At 47.4% G+C, this 18,215-nt stretch overlaps 1 protein-coding gene across 1 annotated transcript in view; it reads left to right on the forward strand.

Annotated features, from left to right (window-relative positions):
• Window positions 1-5,575: 5,575 nt before the first annotated feature.
• The window catches only part of DLGAP2 (DLG associated protein 2), a 587,786-nt gene continuing 575,146 nt past the window's right edge, over window positions 5,576-18,215 (forward strand). The window contains exon 1 of the mRNA XM_043893841.1: window positions 5,576-5,677. The gene's annotated coding sequence lies outside the window, so the exon portion shown is untranslated. The remainder of the gene's footprint in view (window positions 5,678-18,215) is intronic.

An 18,215-nucleotide genomic window follows, 5' to 3' on the forward strand; every position in this document is an offset into this window, starting at 1 on the left:
CCCTGAGTGCAGTGGTGTGGACAGGGCCATGTCAGGGTCCCAGCAGAAGGGAAATGTGTACCCTGAGTGATGCGGGGGACTCCGGGGGCCAGGTGGGTGCAGAGCTGTCGCCTCGTCAGACGACACGTCCCTAGCCATGGACCTTCCAGTGAACAGAAACACAGCGTGGAGAAGGGGGGGGTGCAGCGTGCTGGGCCAGGGAATCCGAGCCCCACTGTTAAATAGCTCTGGACAGAGGCCCTCGGAGTCCCAGCCACGAGTTGCCTCTTGTGGGGATCACTCTCTGAGGTGATGGCGGAGGCAGGGAGCCCCGAGCGGCCGGGTCCTATGACCAGAAGCTCATGGTGAGTCCAGAGCCTGGGACCTGGATCGGGATACCTGGTCCACATAGGGGGCTGTCCTGAGACCTGTTCCAACCCACTGTTGTTTTCTGAGCGGAAGCCCAGGTGTTTGGACTTGTACCTGGTTTGTTCATAGTTCCTGGTGTGTGTGCTAAGCCTCCTTACTGTGAATATTTCAAAAACTATGTAAATAGTGTTTATGGCTGCACAATATTGTGACTGTATCTGTACTTAGTGACATTGAATTGAGTGCTTAAAAAAGGTTAGTATGGTAAATTCTATGTCTATTTTACCATAATCAAAAGTTTGTAGGGAGATGCCGAGTATATGATTCCCTGACTAATACACTACTTTTTAAAAACGTTTTACTGATGCTGGAAGAGTCAACACATAAGGATTTCTCTGTTTTGGGAGCTCTACCCTGCACCAGTGTTTACACTAATTGTAGGTATTTTCTGGTGGCGGGTATAGATTTTTAAGAAGTGATGTGATTATAACACTTCATGTTTTCTCCTATGTCTTAGATTTTAAAGGATTGAAATACATGATTGTTGATATATTGGAGCTTCCAAAATATATTTTCTTAATATTTTTTGAAGTTTTTTTGCTTGTGTCTCACTGCAGGGATCTCCAGCATCTCTCATAATTAAAGATTATGGTTACAGTTATGTTTGTAGTCATCCTAAATTTTGTCCATAAAACACATCATGTCCCATCACATACATTAAATGTGTTTTGTTAGAGGGCTTGTACTTCCCTCATCTTGCCTGGAGATATGAAAATAATCCAGACCTATTTCAGTTGAAATGACAGTAGTGCACCCGAATGGCCAATCGGAATAGGATTCTGTGTCTTGGACCAGAAGCACAGACTATAAGGTAGAAATTTTCCTCAGGAGCATCGCCAGCAGCTCCTGCCTCACACTTTGCCTGTTATATTTAAAATGAAACTGACTTTGTGAAGTATCTGCACCCTAAAATGGAGAAGGAGCTTCTTCCCACCTCTGTCTCTGCTTCTAGAAGACTCTCCACCAGTACCTGCCCCCACTTCCCTGGCCATCTTTCTCCTCCTGTAACTCACAGAGTTCACTGTTTCTAAGGAAACCCCCTGGAATCAACCCATCAGCTGTTAGGAGCTTGCAAACTCGGATCCTCTGAGAGCTGGTTTTGAATTTATTTGCAGATTTTTTTTTTTCGTTGGTGGCACACTCGTGTGTTTGTGTGGCAAAGCAGTGAGGAATATGGGTTTGGAGCCACATAAATCTAAATCTAATTATGACCTCACCCTTACTGTCTTATAGCAGATGAGTCACTTGTCCTCAGTACTGGTTTCCTTACCTAAAAAGAGGCTTGTTCCAGTTCACAGGGTGGTTGTGAGCATGGAGCCCGGTGTGGGCACGCAGAGCAGGATCAGGGCACAGATGTGTCTGCGTCCCTCACCTCTGTGCTCTGTCCCCTCAGGGGCCAGCAGCGCTGCTCCGAGGATGCTCAGTGGATGATTGTTCTGCAGAACCTAGACTACTGAGCCAGGGGCCAGTGACACAGGAAAAACCCGTGGTCTCTGATGATCATGACTTCCTCAAAAAAAGAGTTTCACTTGCAACTCAGCCACATTGTTCTGCATCCCCGATGTATTGTTATTATTGGTGTAATAACAACAGCTGTGTAACCGGTGTGTTGAAGTATGAATTTTCCTTTGCTTTGTGCTCTTTCTTCATTCACTACGGTATTCTCCCTCCAGAATGACGATCTGTGGTCCTGAATGGGGTCCCTGCCTTCCTGATGTGGGGAGCTGGCGCAGGGTGGCCGTGATGAGCACGTCTGGGCTCATCAGGGTTCCACTGGTGGTGCCGGGGCAGCATTTCTCATCCCCACTGGGGACCTTCCCAGATGCCTTTTAGAGTCACAAAGGATGATAAAGACAAAGGGCCATTGCCCATAATTTGAACTTTGTGGGTCTTTCAGGTGGTGTACTGTTCACTTCCTGTGTCTGCAGCTTTGACGCCACCTTGCTGGGCGGCTGGCCGGGCTGGTGGCCCTGTGGGCAGCGTCCTCAGTGTGTGTGCTCTATGAGCCTCCTCACCTCCTGGGTCACTCCTTTCACCAGGAAACACTCTTTCCTGCAAGACCCCTCCTGCCTTCCTAAGTGGAGCGTTTTAGTGCCGGTAGACATCCGGGGTTTGGGCTTTGCGCTCCCACCGACTCCTGCATGTCATGGAGCGGGGAGTGCACGTGAAGGGGTCAGACCGGTCCTGGCCCCCAGGCCCGGAGTTTCTGGGGGCTCCGTCTCCATGTTACTGCCTGCATCTTGGTCCCCGCTTGTACTGGTTGTCCTGGCAGTCAGAGTGGCAGTGGTGCTCATTTGTGCCCGCGAGGTGGGCATGAAGTTCAAGGGTCACTGCAGGGGCGAGGTGACTTGGTCATGTCCGAGTAGCTGGTAGGTGGTGGGACAGGAACTGAAAGGCAGGTTTTTCAGGCATCGAGCCCACCCCCCTCTTGTCTTACGGTGCTCCCCACCCCCATCCTAAAATATCTCTAAGGCAGCGACAGTGAAGAGACTTGTGTGTTTTCCCCAGTTCAGCAGGTGAATGAGCTCCGAGCTCTGCTGCCCCATGTCCGACCGGCGGTCAGTGCTGTGCTGGACCTCGAATGGATCTCATATTAAGTGTTCTTTCCCTGACACAGTAAAAAAAAATTAGAACGTAGCATCCATCAACTTTATGTGGATCAAACCGCCTTTCAGAAATTCTCATCTCACTATTTCATTTTTACATGCTATGATCTTGTTTGTTTACAGATCACCTACTTTCTAGGTTTGGTCTTGGGTGATGATGCTTTGTGATGATTTTGGAGATGACCACAGAGATGCCCTGTCACCGCTGTGGATGAGCCACACCGGAGTGAAGCATGGCTTCCTCTGGTTCTGGTCAGAAGTGCTGTGTGTGAGCCTAATGGGGCTCCGGCTTCAGGCCAGCAGGAGGGCTGGTGCCCTCTGCCGTCCAAAACACGTCCTGGGGCTGGGGAGGAGGGGCTGGCTGTGAAGCTTCCACCAGCCCTAGGCAACGCATTTTGTCGTTTTAAATCAGAATGTGAGAAACACTGATCTTAATGCCTTATGGAGAACTGTTTTATTGGTGACAGAAACACAGATTTCTTTTCAGATGATTTTTTGTTTTATAGTGATTTGGGCACAACATTGATGAAACTGGATAATTTGGGAAATGATAAAATTGATCATATCTTTCGAATTGAAATTTACTTTATTATGAGTCTTGTTTGTTCTTCATACATAATTGGCTGAAGCAGTGTGTTTCATGGATTCCCAAGCAGAGTGATGGTGCTTCAGTGTGTATTTGTGCTTCTTTTCCTCTGACTGTTTTCAGCTGCCCTGGCTGCCAGAACAAGAGGCCAGGGCAGGGCTCAAGCACAGGTGTCTGCTTCTCATTCTGGAGGCCGGCCGTCTGGGCCCGGGGTCGGCGGGGCTGGTTCCTGGTACAGCTGCTTCCCCTCTCCTCGCCTGACCTCAGGGCTTCTGCCCTCCTCCTCCTGTCTCTTTTCTTATTAGGCCAGGAGTTCTGTCGGCTGGGGTTCCACCCTTAGGACCTTGTAGGACTTTAATTACGGCCTTAACGGCCCTGTTCCCAAGCAGTCACATTGGCAGTTAAGGCTTCAGCAGGTGTGTTTTGCAGGGACATAGTCCACAACACTGGTTAAAATACACATGGAAACCTATCTTTCTGCAAATTAAAACGGTTATTGAGTTCAGTTGTAGGAAAACAAGTTCATTCATAGTATCATTGCTGATGCTTACGTTTTAGTAGAATGACTAATAGTAGCTTATGTGACCAGACCAGAGTTAAAACAGGTAGTGGCTTAGTTTTTCATTGTTTTAATTTATAGGTGTTACCAAGATGAATTAGTTGTTTTAAGTATGATGCAGACAATTCAAAAGGTAGAGGTATAGTTTCAGGACAGGCTGGTTCATTTCCATGAGAATGTGGTTCAGGACCACAGACTGGACAGTTCCTCAGCATTTGCAGGTAAAGCAGAGCGGAAAGCTGCCTTTGCTGGCGTGTCCCTAGTATGGCAGGCTGCTAGGTCAGGCTGTTTGGTGTCGGTCTACTTACCCCCTTTTCCCAGAAAAGTCCCCAGTGCTTCAAAAGCTTGCTTCTTGTCCAGTACCACACAGTGGTGGTGCCATTAGAGTGTGGGCTTATTTTAAAATTTGATATGTGACCCAACTGAAGGATCTTAGAATTTCCAGTTGGAATCGCCGGACTCTAAGTGAATCCTTTCTAACTATGATGTGTCGGTCTTTACAATACGCTGCCATGAGTTCTTTTACGTATGGGTTGATTCTGCTTACACCTCTGTCCTGGGTATCAAGGAAAGAGGTGTTGCAGGATTTATGCTGGAAAGGAAGGTTCTACAAGTCATGATTTCCAAGGAAACAAGGTAAGGGGAGGCAGACAGCTGTGGGTACTTTAAGTCTTCCTGGGAAACACTGCCAGGGGCAGACACCACCCAGATGGCAGAGACATGGCTCGCTCTTCTACACAACAAGAGTGCCGGGAAAATCTTTAAAACTAGACCAGGAATTCACAGGTGGTACATCAGTACCAGGCTTCCCAGGTGGTAAGTGGTAAAGAATCCGCCTGCTAATGCAGGACACGCTGGTTCGATCCCTAGGTCTGAAGATCCCCCAGTGGAGGAAATAGCAATCCACTCCAGTATTCTTGCCTGGGAAATCTCATGGACAGAGCAGCCTGGCGGCTACAATCCATGGGGTCACAAAGAGTTGTTCGCAACTGAACACAGGCCATACCCTTGGAACAGTGGCAGGAATTTGTGTTGGATGTAAACTTAGAGCTGGAGGTGAGGCAGGACCACTCAGAAGCCCTGTTTCCAGTCCTGGAGGTGAGGCAGGACCACTCAGAAGCCCTGTTTCCAGTCCTAAGCCTGAGACTTAAGTAGAAAAAAGAGATAACGCCCCTCCTTCCTGCGCTCTAACAATAGGCTACAAGATTCCCTACACCCTGGAAGAGCTAAGAGGGAGATTCGTGTATCAGTACCACCCAACCCTCTGTAAGTAAAACGTTAAAAATCAACTTGAGGACACGTGAAAGGTCTGCACACGCCCTGTTGATCAGGATGGCCTACGAATCCCGCAGGTGTAGCTTGTCTGCGCATGCGCTGCGCGCTCACTGGGCCCAGTGCGCCGAGCGAGCGCGAGGCCGCACACGTGACCCCGCGTCCCGGCCGCCGCAGCCCAAGGGCCTCGCGGCTCCTCACTCAAGGGCTGCCTGTGCCCAGGTTTCTCAGTCACCCTGGTTTCAGGTAAAGGTTTCTGTTTTGTGGGGCACAGGGGTCTGACTCTGGATTTCCGTTTTTCTCTTGGCCCGTGACTTACTCAGTCCGGGCCGGATCATGGCTGCCTCTGGAATCTGTACTTCGGGTTCAAGGGCTCTCCTGGACCCCAGGCACCCCTAGGGAACGGGCTTTGAGGAGCACGAAAAACAAGGGGCCTGAGGGAAGCTGTTGTCGGGGATTTGGACCGGCTGAGGGGGAACAGCCGGGAGGGCTCCCTGTCGGGGGGCCGGGGAGTCAGGCACGGGCGGGGCGGCCGCAGGGACCAGGGCAGCGGCTGCTCGGTGCCCAGTCAGGAGAGACGCGCCCACCGCCCCCTCAGGACCCCTGTGAGGTTGCAGGCGCAGATGGTGAGGGCTAAGACCTGAGGACCTCGGCGACGGGAGAGGCGCCTGGTCGACTCGGACCCCGGAGAGCCGGCCCGTGGGCCTCAGGCCGGCGCTCCGTCTGCTCCCCTCTCAGGGTGGGCGCAGGGTGGCCGTGCGTTCAGCTTGAGTCCTCACAGGTTGACTTTGCAGCCGCGTTGGGGCCGAATGTCAGCTCCTGGCGTCAGTCCCTAGGAGAGAAAGAGCTAAAGAATGGAATTAGCTCATTCGGTTTTTAACAGATATGGACACTTTCTTTATAGACCAGGGCCTTCCTGCTGGCTCAGCGGCGGAAAACCCACCAGCAATGCAGGGGATGCGGGTTCGACCCCTGGGTCAGGAAGATCCCCTGGAGCAGGAAATGGCAACCCACTTCAGTATTCTGCCTGAAGAATCCCATGGACAGAGGAGCCTGGGGGACTACAGTCCATGGGGTCGCAGAGTCAGACAGGACTGAGTGACTGAGCATGTTATAGACCAGAGAGGGACTTTGGAAATGAGGTGGTTCCGCCCTTGGAAGGTTCAGACTGTAGGAACAAGACCTGGCATCCGGGCGACTCACAGATCCCATGTCTGCTGAGAGCTTCCTAGTTGGCAGACGACATCTTCTGCTGTGTCCTCATGTGGGGAGAGGTCTGGGGGCTCTTAGGGGTCTCTGTCATCAGGGCACTGATCCTATGCATGGGGGCTGCACCCTTATGATCTCTTCACCGTGGGGTGGGTTACTACATGGTGTTGGGAGGACGCAGGTGCTCAGTCTGTAGCAGAGGCACAGGACCCTGTACTGCAGTCCCATGGGCTCCAGTGAAATGTTTCAGGAATCATATACACAGATCTGTCAGTTGCCTGTTCCCACCAGAGACCAGGGGTCACAAAGTAGAGCAGTCACATCATAGACTCTGTTTCCAAATGTGCAAGGTTTTTCTGTACGTAGAACTAGTATTGATCAAATGTGATGTATTTTAATATTAGGAGAAGATTGTTGTTCAGTCACTCAGTTGTGTCCAACTCTGCGACCATGGACTGCAAAATGCCAGGTTTCCCTATCCTTCACCATCTCCTGGAGCTTGCTCAAACTCATATCCATTGCGTCAGTGATGCCATCCAACCATCTCATCCTTTGTCATCCCCTTCTCCTCCTGCCTTCAATCTTCCCCACAATCAGGGTCTTTTCTAATGAGTCAGCTCTTCAAATCAGGGGCCAGAGTATTGGAGCTTCAGCTTCAGCAACAGTCCTTCTAATGAATATTCAGGATTTATTTCCTTCATGATTGACAGGTTTGATCTCCTTGCAGTCCAAGGGACTTGCAAGAGTCTTCTCCAACACCACAGTTCAGAAGTATCAATTCTTCGGAGCTCAGCCTTCTTTATGGCTCAACTTTCACATTTGTACACGACTACTGGAAAAACCATAGCTTTGACTAGATGGACCTTTGTCTGCAAAGTAATGTCTCTGCATTTTTGTATGCTGTCTAGGTTTGTCATAACTTTTCTTCCAAGGAGCAAGTGTCTTTTAATTTCGTGTCTGGAGAAAATAGGGACATATACATAAACATCACATTTCCAAGGAATGTGTGATCTGACATTAATACCAGCTGTTGTTAACCATAACAGAGTTCTGTGCTGCTAGTGACTGGGACACAGGAAACACGCCTGGGACATTTACCTGTTCCCGGTGGTGTTGGAATAGCTTCTTTTGAAAAATAGCTTTACTGAGGTATAGTTCACATACCCAGCAATTCACCATTTAAAGTGTATAATTCCAGAGTTCTTGTTAAATTCACAAAACTGCAGCAATCACCAAACCAATGTTGCAACATTTTCATCACCCCTCAAAGAAACTGTGTGCCCACTGGAAGTCACTCCAGCTCCTGCTTCTAGCAGGGCTGATGTGCTTTTTGTCTCTGTGGATCTGTCTACTCTAGAAATGAATCACACTGTCCCTGGTCTCTGGTGACCCGTGTTTTTCACTGAATGGTGTGTTTTCAGGTTTCACCATGTTATGGATGTATCAGCACTTTGTTCCTTTTCTTTTTGTGGTAAAATATACATAATATTTAGCCTTTTTACCATTTTAAATTCAGTGGCATTAAGTAAATTTATGATATTATGCAACCTTCATCAGGGCTTCCCTGGTGGCTCAGATGGTAAAGAATCTGCCTGCAATGTGGGAGACCTGGGTTCGATCCCTGGGTTGGGAAGATCCCCTGGAGGAGGGCCTGGCAACCCACTCCAGTATTCCTGCCTGGTGAATTCCCATGGATAGTGGTGCTTGTCAGGCTACAATCCATGGGGTTGCAAAGAGTCAGACATGACTGAGGGGCTAAGCATAGTACAACCTTCAGGAGTATCCATTTTTGGACTTTTTTTCCTTAACAACAGAACTTTTTTTCCTTAACAACAGAACCATTTTTGGACTTTTTTTCCTTAACAACAACCACCTTCTAGTGCAGGAGATGCAGGTTTGATCCCTGGGTCAGTTCCCTGGAGGAGGAAGTTGCAACCCACTCCAATATTCTTGTCTGGAAAATACCATGCACAGAGGAGCCTGACAGACTAAAGTTCATGGGTTTGCAAGGAGTTGGACACAATTTTATGACTGAGCATTGTGCTAGAGATTTCCTATACATTCACTGTCCCTACACACCACAGGCCACCCTCCCCCACCCCATCACCATTCCCGCCTTATGGTCCGCGTGTTACAAATGATGAACCCTGCATGGACACGTTGGCGTCATGCCGAGTCTGTGGTTACATCAGGATTCACCGTTGGTGTTGTATTTTCTGAGGCTTTGGACAAATATATAATGATGTATATCTACCATCATAATGTCATACACAGTAGTTTCACTGTGCTGAGTCCTCCATGCTCCGCCTGTTCCTCCCTCCTCCAAACCCTGATCTTTCTCTTGTCTCTGTGGTTCTGCCTTTCCCAGAATGCCATAGAGTTGGAATCACAGTCTTCAGCCTTTTCAGATTGGCTTCTTTCACTCAGTGATAATGCATTTAAGATTTTTCTATGTCTTCTTATGATTTGACAGGGCATTTCTTTTTATCACTGACTAATCCTGCATTGTCTGGATGGACCACAGTTTATGTATCCAGTCACCTAAGGGCATGTTGCCTGCTTCCAAGTCTCAAGCAGTCCCACTTGTCTGTTTTTGTGCTTTTGCCTGTGCTTTTGGTGTCTTATTCAAGAAAGCAATGCCAAGTCCAGTGATACAAAGCATTTCATCTGTTGTAGGAGTTTTATGTTTGGGTATTTAATCCATTTTGGGTTAATTTTTGTAGGTGGTGAAGATAATGAGTAAGGTCCAACTTCATTTTTATTTTTTGCATGATGATTTCCAGTTTTCTCAACATTTGTTGAAGAGATTGTCCTCTCCCTGCTGTGCAGTGTTGGCACCTCATTGAAAATCTTTTGACCGTGGGTGCGAGGGTTTCTCTCTTTGCCGTGTTCCTCTCCTTGGGCTCTTTGTCTTCATGATCTAAGACCAACTGGTTTTGATAATTACATGTATGTAATTACGTGCATTATTAACATAACCATATGCATATTGTCTTCTGCAATTGCTTTTCAAATTAGTTAAGAAATAAAAAATGTGTATTTATATGGTATTTTGTAATTGTTTTCTTTTATAATTGTTATCTTTACCAGCTGTATTAGTTTTCTATTGCTGTTGTATCAAATTATCACAAATGAGGTGGCTTAAAGGACCACAGATGTATTGTCTGACATTTCTGGAGGTGAGAAGTCTGAAATATCCTTGCAGGACTATAGTTAGGGTGTCAACAGTACTGTGTTCCTCCGGGAGGCCTAGTGTAGGATCCGATTCCCTGCTTGCTTCAGCTTCCAGCGGCTGCATGACTCAGGGCCCATTCATCTTCAGAGCATGTAGAGTTGAGCCCTTGTGCTGCCATCTCCCTTTCTGTCTGTCTTCTGCTTCTCTTTTCCAGTCATATGGACCCGGTGATTCCACTGGGCTTGCTCAGATCGTCCAGAATCATCTCCTGTCTTGAGATCAACTAATTGCCAACCTTAATTCCATCTGCAGCCTCAACTCCCCTTTGCCTTGTACCCCAATATAAGTCACAGGTTCTGGATATTAAGGTTTGGAGATTGGGGAGGACTGTTATTTTGCCTACCTTACTGGTGTTTTTTTTCCTCCCCCCTCCAGGTATCTGAATGACTGGCTTGAGTCCCTTGCTTTCAGTCAGAAAAATTTACTTTAGTATTTCTTCTAAGTTCTGCCAGCAATATAATCTTTGCTTTTATTTATTGGGAAATTTCTTTATTTTACTTTCATTTTTGAAAAGTTAATTTTGATAATTGTAAGATTTTTGGCTGACAGTTTTTTTCTTTCAGCACTTAGAATATGCCATTTCCTTGTGAATTCATCGTTTCTTATGTAACTTCAGAAACAATCTTCTTGGCGTTCACCTGTATGTGACAAATCATTTCTCTTGCTGCTTTCCAGCTTTTCTTCTGGTGTTTAGCTTTTGTGTTATGATGTGTCTGGGTGTGGATCTCTGCATTATCCTAGTTAGAATTTGTTGAGCTTCTTGGATGTGTATATTAATGTTTTTTCATCAAAATGGGGAACTTTGATTTCAGCCATTGTTTCTTTGAATATTTTTTTCTGTTTCTCTTTCCCTTTTTTCTCTTGTTCCTATTACACATATGTTGATTTAGCTAATGACAGCCCACATTTCTTTTTTTTGTTGTCTTTTAATATTTATTTATTTGGCTGTGTGGTGTCTTAGTTGTGGCACATGAGATCTCCCATCTTCATTGTGGCATGTGGGATCTAGTTCCCTGATGAGGGATGCAACCTGTACCCCTGCATTGGGAGCACAAAATAGTCTTAGCCACTTGACCATCAGGGAAGTCCCTGGCCCACATTTCTTCAAGGGACTCTTCATTTTACTTCATCCCCCTTTCCCCTCTGCTTGTCATGTTGCATCGTCTCTACTGACCTATCTCAAGTTTGCTTATTCCTCTGCAATTCAGATTTATTTTCAAACCCGTCAGATGAACTTTTCAATTATCATACTTTTCAGTACAAGAATTTCAATTTAGCTTTTTTTCCAATTTCTATGTCTTTATTGATATTCACTATTTTCAGTTATTTTCCAAGCATGGTTTCCTTTAGTTCTATGGACATATTTATAACGGATGTTCTGGTGTCTTGGTTAAGTCTAAAACCTGGGTCCTCTCATAGGCAGTTTCTTTTCCAGTGCCCCCCTTTTTTTTTTCCTGCATGTGCATCACATGTTCCTGTTTGTGTGTCTCATAATTTTGTATTGAAAACTAGACATTTTAGATAACTTACTGTGATAGTCCAGGATGTTGATCTGCCCTCTGGGGATTCCTTTTTACTTTGTTGCTTGGTTAATTTTTAATACTTGTTGACTGGACTCTCCTTTGCTTTTCACTTCCCTTCTTTGCACAGCTATTTGTAAGGCCTCCTTAGACAGCCATTTTACTTTTTCTTGGGGATGGTCTTGATCCCTGTTTCCTGTACAATGTCATGAACCTCCATCCATAGTTCATCAGGCACTCTGTCTATCAGATCTAGTCCCTTAAATCTATTTCTCACTTCCACTGTATAGTCATAAGGGATTTGATTTAGGTCATCCCTGAATGGTCTAGTGGTTTTCTCCTCTTTCTTCAATTTCAGTATGAATTTGGCAATAAGGAGTTCATGATCTGACCTACAGTCAGCTCCCGGTCTTGTTTGCTGACTATATAGAGCTTCTCCATCTTTGGCTGCAAATAATGTAATCAGTCTGATTTCATTGTCGGCCATCTGGTGATGTCCGTGTGTAGAGTCTTCTCTTGTGTTGTTGGAAGAGGGTGTTTGCTATGACCAGTGCGTTGTCTTGGCAAAACTCTGTTAGGCTTTGCCCTGCTTCATTCCGTACTCCAAGGACAAATTTGCCTGTTACTCCAGGTGTTTCTTGACTTCCTACTTTTGCATTCCAGTCCCCTATAATGAAAAGGACATCTTTTTTGGGTGTTAGTTCTAAAAGGTCTTGTAGGTCTTCATAGAACTGTTCAACCTCAGCTTCTTCAGCATTACTGGTTGGGGCATAGACTTGGATTACCGTGATATTGAATGGTTTGCCTTGGAAACAAAGAGATCATTCTGTCGTTTTTGAGATTGCATCTAAGTACTGCATTTTGGACTCTTTTGTTGACCATGCTGGCTACTCCATTTCTTCTAAGGGATTCCTGCCCACAGTAGTAGATATAATGGTTATCTGAGTTAAATTCACCCATTCCAGTCCATTTTAGTTTGCTGATTCCTAGAATGTCGACGTTCACTCTTGCCATCTCCTGTTTGACCACTTCCAATTTGCCTTGATTCATGGACCTAACATCCCAGGTTCCTATGCAATATTGCTCTTTACAGCATCAAACCTTGCTTCTGTCACCAGTCCCATCCACAACTGGGTGTTGATTTTGCTTTGGCTCCATCCCTTCATTCTTTCTGGAGTTATTTCTCCACTGATCTCCAGCAGCATATTGGGCACCTACTGACCTGGGGAGTTCATCTTTCAGTGTCCTATCTTTTTGCCTTTTCATACTGTTCATAGGGTTCTCAAGGCAAAAATACTGAAATGGTTTGCCATTCCCTTCTCCAGTGGACCACATTCTGTCAGACCTCTCCACCATGACACGACCGTCTTGGGTGGCCCCATACGGCATGGCTTAGTTTCACTGCGTTAGACAAGACTGTGATCCTGTGATCAGACTGGCTAGTTGTCTGTGATTGTGGTTTCAGTCTGTTTGCCCTCTGATGCCCTCTCTTAGTGCCTACTGTCAAAGCAAAGGAGAAAAGGACAGATACACCCATCTGAATGCAGAGTTCCAAAGAATAGCAAGGAGAGATAAGAAAGCCTTCCTCAGCGATCAATGCAAAGAAATAGAGGACAACAATAGAATGGGAAAGACTAGAGCTCTCTTCAAGAAAATTAGAGATACCAAGGGAACATTTCATGCAAAGATGGGCTCAATAAAGGACAGATATGGTAGGGACGTAACAGAAGCAGAAGATATCAAGAAAAGGTTATCAAAAAAGCAAGAGAGTTCCAGAAAAACATGTATTTCTGCTTTATTGACTATGCCAAAGCCTTTGATTGTGTGGGTCACAATAAACTGTGGAAAATTCTGAAAGAGATGGGAATACCAGACCACCTGACTTTCCTCTTAAGAAACCTGTATGCAGGTCAGGAAGCAACAGTTAGAACTGGACATGGAGCAACAGACTAGTTGCAATAGGAAAAGGAGTACATCAAGGCTGTATATTGTCACCCTGCTTGTTTAACTTCTATGCAGAGTGCATCATGAGAGACACTGGGCTGGAGGATGCACAAGCTGGAATCAAGATTTCTGGGAGAAATATCAATAACCTCAGATACGCAGATGATACCACCCTTATGGCAGAAAGTGAAGAAGAACTAAAGAACCTCTTGATGAAAGTGAAAGAGGAGAGGGAACAAGTTGGCTTAAAGCTCAACATTCAGAAAACTAAGATCATGACCTCTGGTCCCATCACTTCATGGCAAATAAATGGGGAAACAGTGGCTGACTTTATTTTTTGGGGCTCCAAAATCACTGCAGATGGTGATTGCAGTCAGGAAATTAAAAGACGCTTACTCCTTGGAGGAAAAGTTATGACCAACTAGACAGCATATTAAAAAGCGGACACATTACTTTGTCAACAAAGGTCCGTCTTGTCAAGGCTGTGATTTTTCCAGTGGTCATGTATGGATGTGAGAGTTGGACTATAAAGAAAGCTGAGCACTGAAGAATTGGTGCTTTTGAACTGTGGCGTTGGAGAAGACTCTTGAGAGTCCCTTGGACTGCAAGGAGATCCATCCAGTCCATCCTAAAGGAGATCATTCCTGGGTGTTTATTGGTAGGACGGATGTTGAAGCTGTAATGCCAGTACTTTGGCCACCTGATGGGAAGAGCTGACTCATTTGAAAAGACCCTGATGCTGGAAAAGACTGAGGGCAGAAAGAGAAGTGGACGACAGAAGATGAGATGGCTGGATGGCATCACCGACTCAATGGACATGGGTTTGGGTGGACTCCGGGAGTTGGTGATGGACAGGCAGGCCTGGCGTGCTGTGGTTCATGAGGTCGCAAAGAGTCGGACATGACTGAGCGACTGAACTCAACTGACTGGATTCTCTCAGTGACGTCTATATCCCCTGCAATGTGAGCTCTTCAGAGGGCACAGCCTTGCACAGTTACCCGGATAACAGTAGTTTTACTAGATTTTTGTTTGTCTCAATATTTTCTCTGTCTTGACATTTCTGCCTCATTTGGTATCATATCCAGCTGTTGTGTGAAGTAAAAGTCACTCAGTTGTGTCCGACTCTTTGCAGCCCATGGACTACAACTCACCAGACTCGTCTGTCCGTGGAATTCTCCAGGCTCTGCTAATTGTCAGCTGATTGCTCTGTTGTTTTCTGTTATGCCCAGGGGCATACTTTGTGCCACACAGGCTGATCCAGTTACATCTGGGCCCCCTTTCAAGGATGGTTTCTGAGGTCTCTCTTTGAGATTTGCTTCCACCTCAGGAAAGCTCTTCTTAGATGTGTGTTTCCCTGCTTTGTGGTTAACTTGTTTGCCTTTATCGTTGTTGTCATACACTTACCATCCTCACCTTCATTCCTTCACCTAAATGTCCATTGTCTTGAGGGTGCTCTTGGGTTGGGTTTCTCATAGTTTGTTTCTAATGAAGTCAGTTCCTTTGGGGAGATTCGGGGCTCTCGGCTCTCCTGGACTGCCTCTCCTAGGGGGCACAGTCTGTGGGCCGCGGCTCCAGGCCTGCTTTGCTCTGAGTGACCCCTGCTCTAGCGCAGGATGAGGCAGCTGCCAGTGTGTCTGGTCTTCTCGGCATGCTTCTTGTCTTAGTTGTGCTGCTCCAACAAATCACCATTGCCCAGGTGGCTTAAGTAACAAGTAAGTTACTTCTCATGCTTCTGGAGCCTGGGAGTCAGTTCCAGATGCTGAGGTAGTCAGGTTCTTGGAGAGGATTCTCTTCCTGGGTATGGCCTTTTGCTGATCGGTTCGAGGAGAGAGTGGGGAGGGAGGGAAGAAGAGAGAAACCAGTGTCAGTCTCTTGTCTCCTCTTTATACAGGACTGATCCCAGCAGGGAGCTCCACCCTCATCTAAACTTGATCACTTCCTGAAGATCCTACCAGTTATTACCAGCACACTGACAATTAGAGCTTCAAAACATGAAATTGAGGGGTACACAAGCATTCAGTCTATTGCACCTCTCTTCATAGAAGCTCTGTTTTATTGCTGAGGACAGTAGAGGTGCCATCTGGCTTTCTGTATCTGGAGTAGAGTTTCCTCCCTGAGGGATGGACTGGGTTGGGGAAGGATGCTCCAGCCTCCTGGCGCATGGCCAGAATTTTGGCCTTTGGAGTTTAGGAGAATGGGAGATGCCAGTGTCCTGGCCTCCTGGGCCCCTTCATTGAGGCTGAAGGGAGGAAACCCATCTGAATACTTGGAAAGGAACTTCCCAGACACCAGGCTGGGGACAGGGAGGGAGCTGGTTGTGTTTACTGAGACCATGTTTACTGCGGGCTGTTAATATTTCTTCATTTGTTACATGTTCTTAGGTCAATTTCCAGACTTTAAATGGTTGCTTTTTAACAAATAATTTTGACTCATGTGGTTGTTTGGCTGGGAACAGGGTTGAGGGAGGCTAGCCGGTCCATAATACAGTGACCAGGAGAATACAAATTAAGGTACCGGCTGTAGCTGGGCACCTGTCATATCCACATGCGTTAACAAAGCTAATCATATCAAATGGTGAGGACTCGGGAGAAGGAGCCCATTCACACTGCATGTGGGAGGGTTAGCTGTGCATCCAATTGCCAAGTGGCCTGGCAGCGTCCAGTAGAGTGGAAAAGCTTCACCCGGCACCTGGAAAGCTCATCTTTTCGTGTCCATTCTAGAGAAACCCTCACGCTAGTGTTGAGCGCTTATGGTGTGTATTTCAGTGTGGCCCATGATCACCATGTGGCACTTGGAAAGATTCTTGAGTGAAAGTAAAAGCAAGTGTCGAAAAGATTGTTTCATAGGATGTCCTTGATGTATGTTTAAACACGTTTATAGTATATTTATTTGTGGATAAAGACAAGGAAACTAATGACGACCTGAGTCTGGACATGTTAGTGTCTCTGTGGGCATGTGTATGCGGGCACAGTGGACGCCCAGCATGAAGGTGTTACTTCTTAAGAAAATGTAAGCAGTGGAGGCCCAGTTTTGTTGTATTGTCCTTTGTGCTTTGTCATATAAGAAACTCAACATGAGAAAGAAACCCACAAAATCAAGTTCTTAATTAAGGAAAACAGTCTAGTATTCTGGAGTAAAAGGCAGAAGGCATGTGAGTATCAAAGACAAGGCGTGCCACTCATCTGGAACCGCCTCCTGACTGAGTGGGTCTGCCCAACTGTGAGTGCTGATGGGGTCTGTGTGAGTTCACGGGGTCACAGGCCAGGGACGCTGCCTCAAGACGGTGACTTACCTCTGTTAGGAAATCTTTGTTTTTGTACCAGGTGTTTCCCCAGCCATCAGCTCAGAAACAGCGCAGAGTTTCTGAAGCAAATGCGGACAGATCCCAGAGCCCTCCAGGGGCATTCCTGCTGTCAGGGGGTTCCTTGCAGTGAGGCAGTCCCCTGCAGTCCGACGGCAACCGGGAGCTGCACAGGGCGCGTTCTCCCGGGGCCTCCAGGGGCGGTTGCTGTGGTGACGGCTGTGCCCCCCCCCCCCCAGGGGCGGTTGCTGTGGTGACGGCTGTGCCCCGCCCCCCGCCCCCAGCAGTCAGGCGCCCCCAGCTGCTGCGGCTCCATGTTCTGTGCTCATCTCCGCTCAGTGAGAACGGGCGTCCTGAGCTCAGTCGCACGGCGGCCCCTCGTCCGCTCTGCCTGCACGCTCTGGGCCCAGCTTCCTGTTTGTGTGATTAGTTGACCCCACTGAGGCTGCTGACTGAGACCCTGAGGGCTGGGGCCCTCCTTGTGCTGCCCAGGGACCCACCCACAGCCCTGGGCTGTGTGTCCTCCTCAGCCCACAGCTGAGGCTCCAGGACAGGCCCGGCCCTGCGGTGCTCCAGGCTCTGCGCTCCGCTGCTGCGTTCAGGGAGTGGGTGTCAGACACACTCAGGGCGATGCCCCGGGCCTCCCTTCCTGAGACGCGGCCTGCGCCTGGTAAATGAATCACGTGGTCGATACCTTCTAAACTGCATCACGGGTGCTGCCCATCCCTTCACCACAACCGTGCCGTCTGAAGCTGCACCCGGATTAGAACTTGAAGGTACTAATTGGTACCTGATTCGTACCTGTTTCCCCACGTGTAGGTTTTCCTAAATTTATGGGATGTGTTATGGGTGTGTGGAGATGTTTCATGGACGGGCTTGCTGAGCGGTGGGTGAGCCCTTGGGCAGGGCTGCCGTGGCTCCCACACCCTGACTCCAGCAGGTCCCAGGAGCTTGGCAGTTGGACTTCGTAGCAGCTTCGTGGCAGCTGGGCTTGCTGATGTGGGTTGGTGCTCCGAGGCCTGTGTCAGACTCTGCAATTCTGAGTCTCTTCTCTCTCCTGAGAAGGAGGGTTTTACATGGTTTTAATCAGACAGTCGTGAGCTTAGCTTAAATGGTGTTTTACTCAAATCTCAATTCTGATTTCTTTATCTATAGGAAGTGCCTTTGGGCTGTCGTGATTTATAGCCTGGTTTTCTAGGGAAGGTGTGCATATTGAGATGATCTTTTCCCCAGTGGCACGTGTACAGTTCAGAGGGCTTGGAGCTGGTCTCTAGAGAAAGTGGTGTCTTCTCTTTGACTCGTGATGAGCCAGGAGCTGAGCTTGTGTGTATACAGTGGGCGGGGGTGGTGGGTGGTGGGCAGTAGGTGGGGGACCGGCCAGCTGAGCCTGGAGGTGACGGTTGGCACACCCTCCATTCCCACCTCCTTGTGTCTCCTCTGTCTGTTCATGACCTTTCCCTTAGCAGTGCTGGCTGGCAAGATCGTGAAATCAGGGCTCACCGACCACGGGACTAGAAAGGGACTTCAAAAATTGCCTGTGAAACTAGCAAAACATTGTAAATCAACTGTAATCCA

This window comes from Cervus elaphus, chromosome 32, assembly GCF_910594005.1.
Source record: "Cervus elaphus chromosome 32, mCerEla1.1, whole genome shotgun sequence".
NCBI lineage: Eukaryota > Metazoa > Chordata > Mammalia > Artiodactyla > Cervidae > Cervus > Cervus elaphus.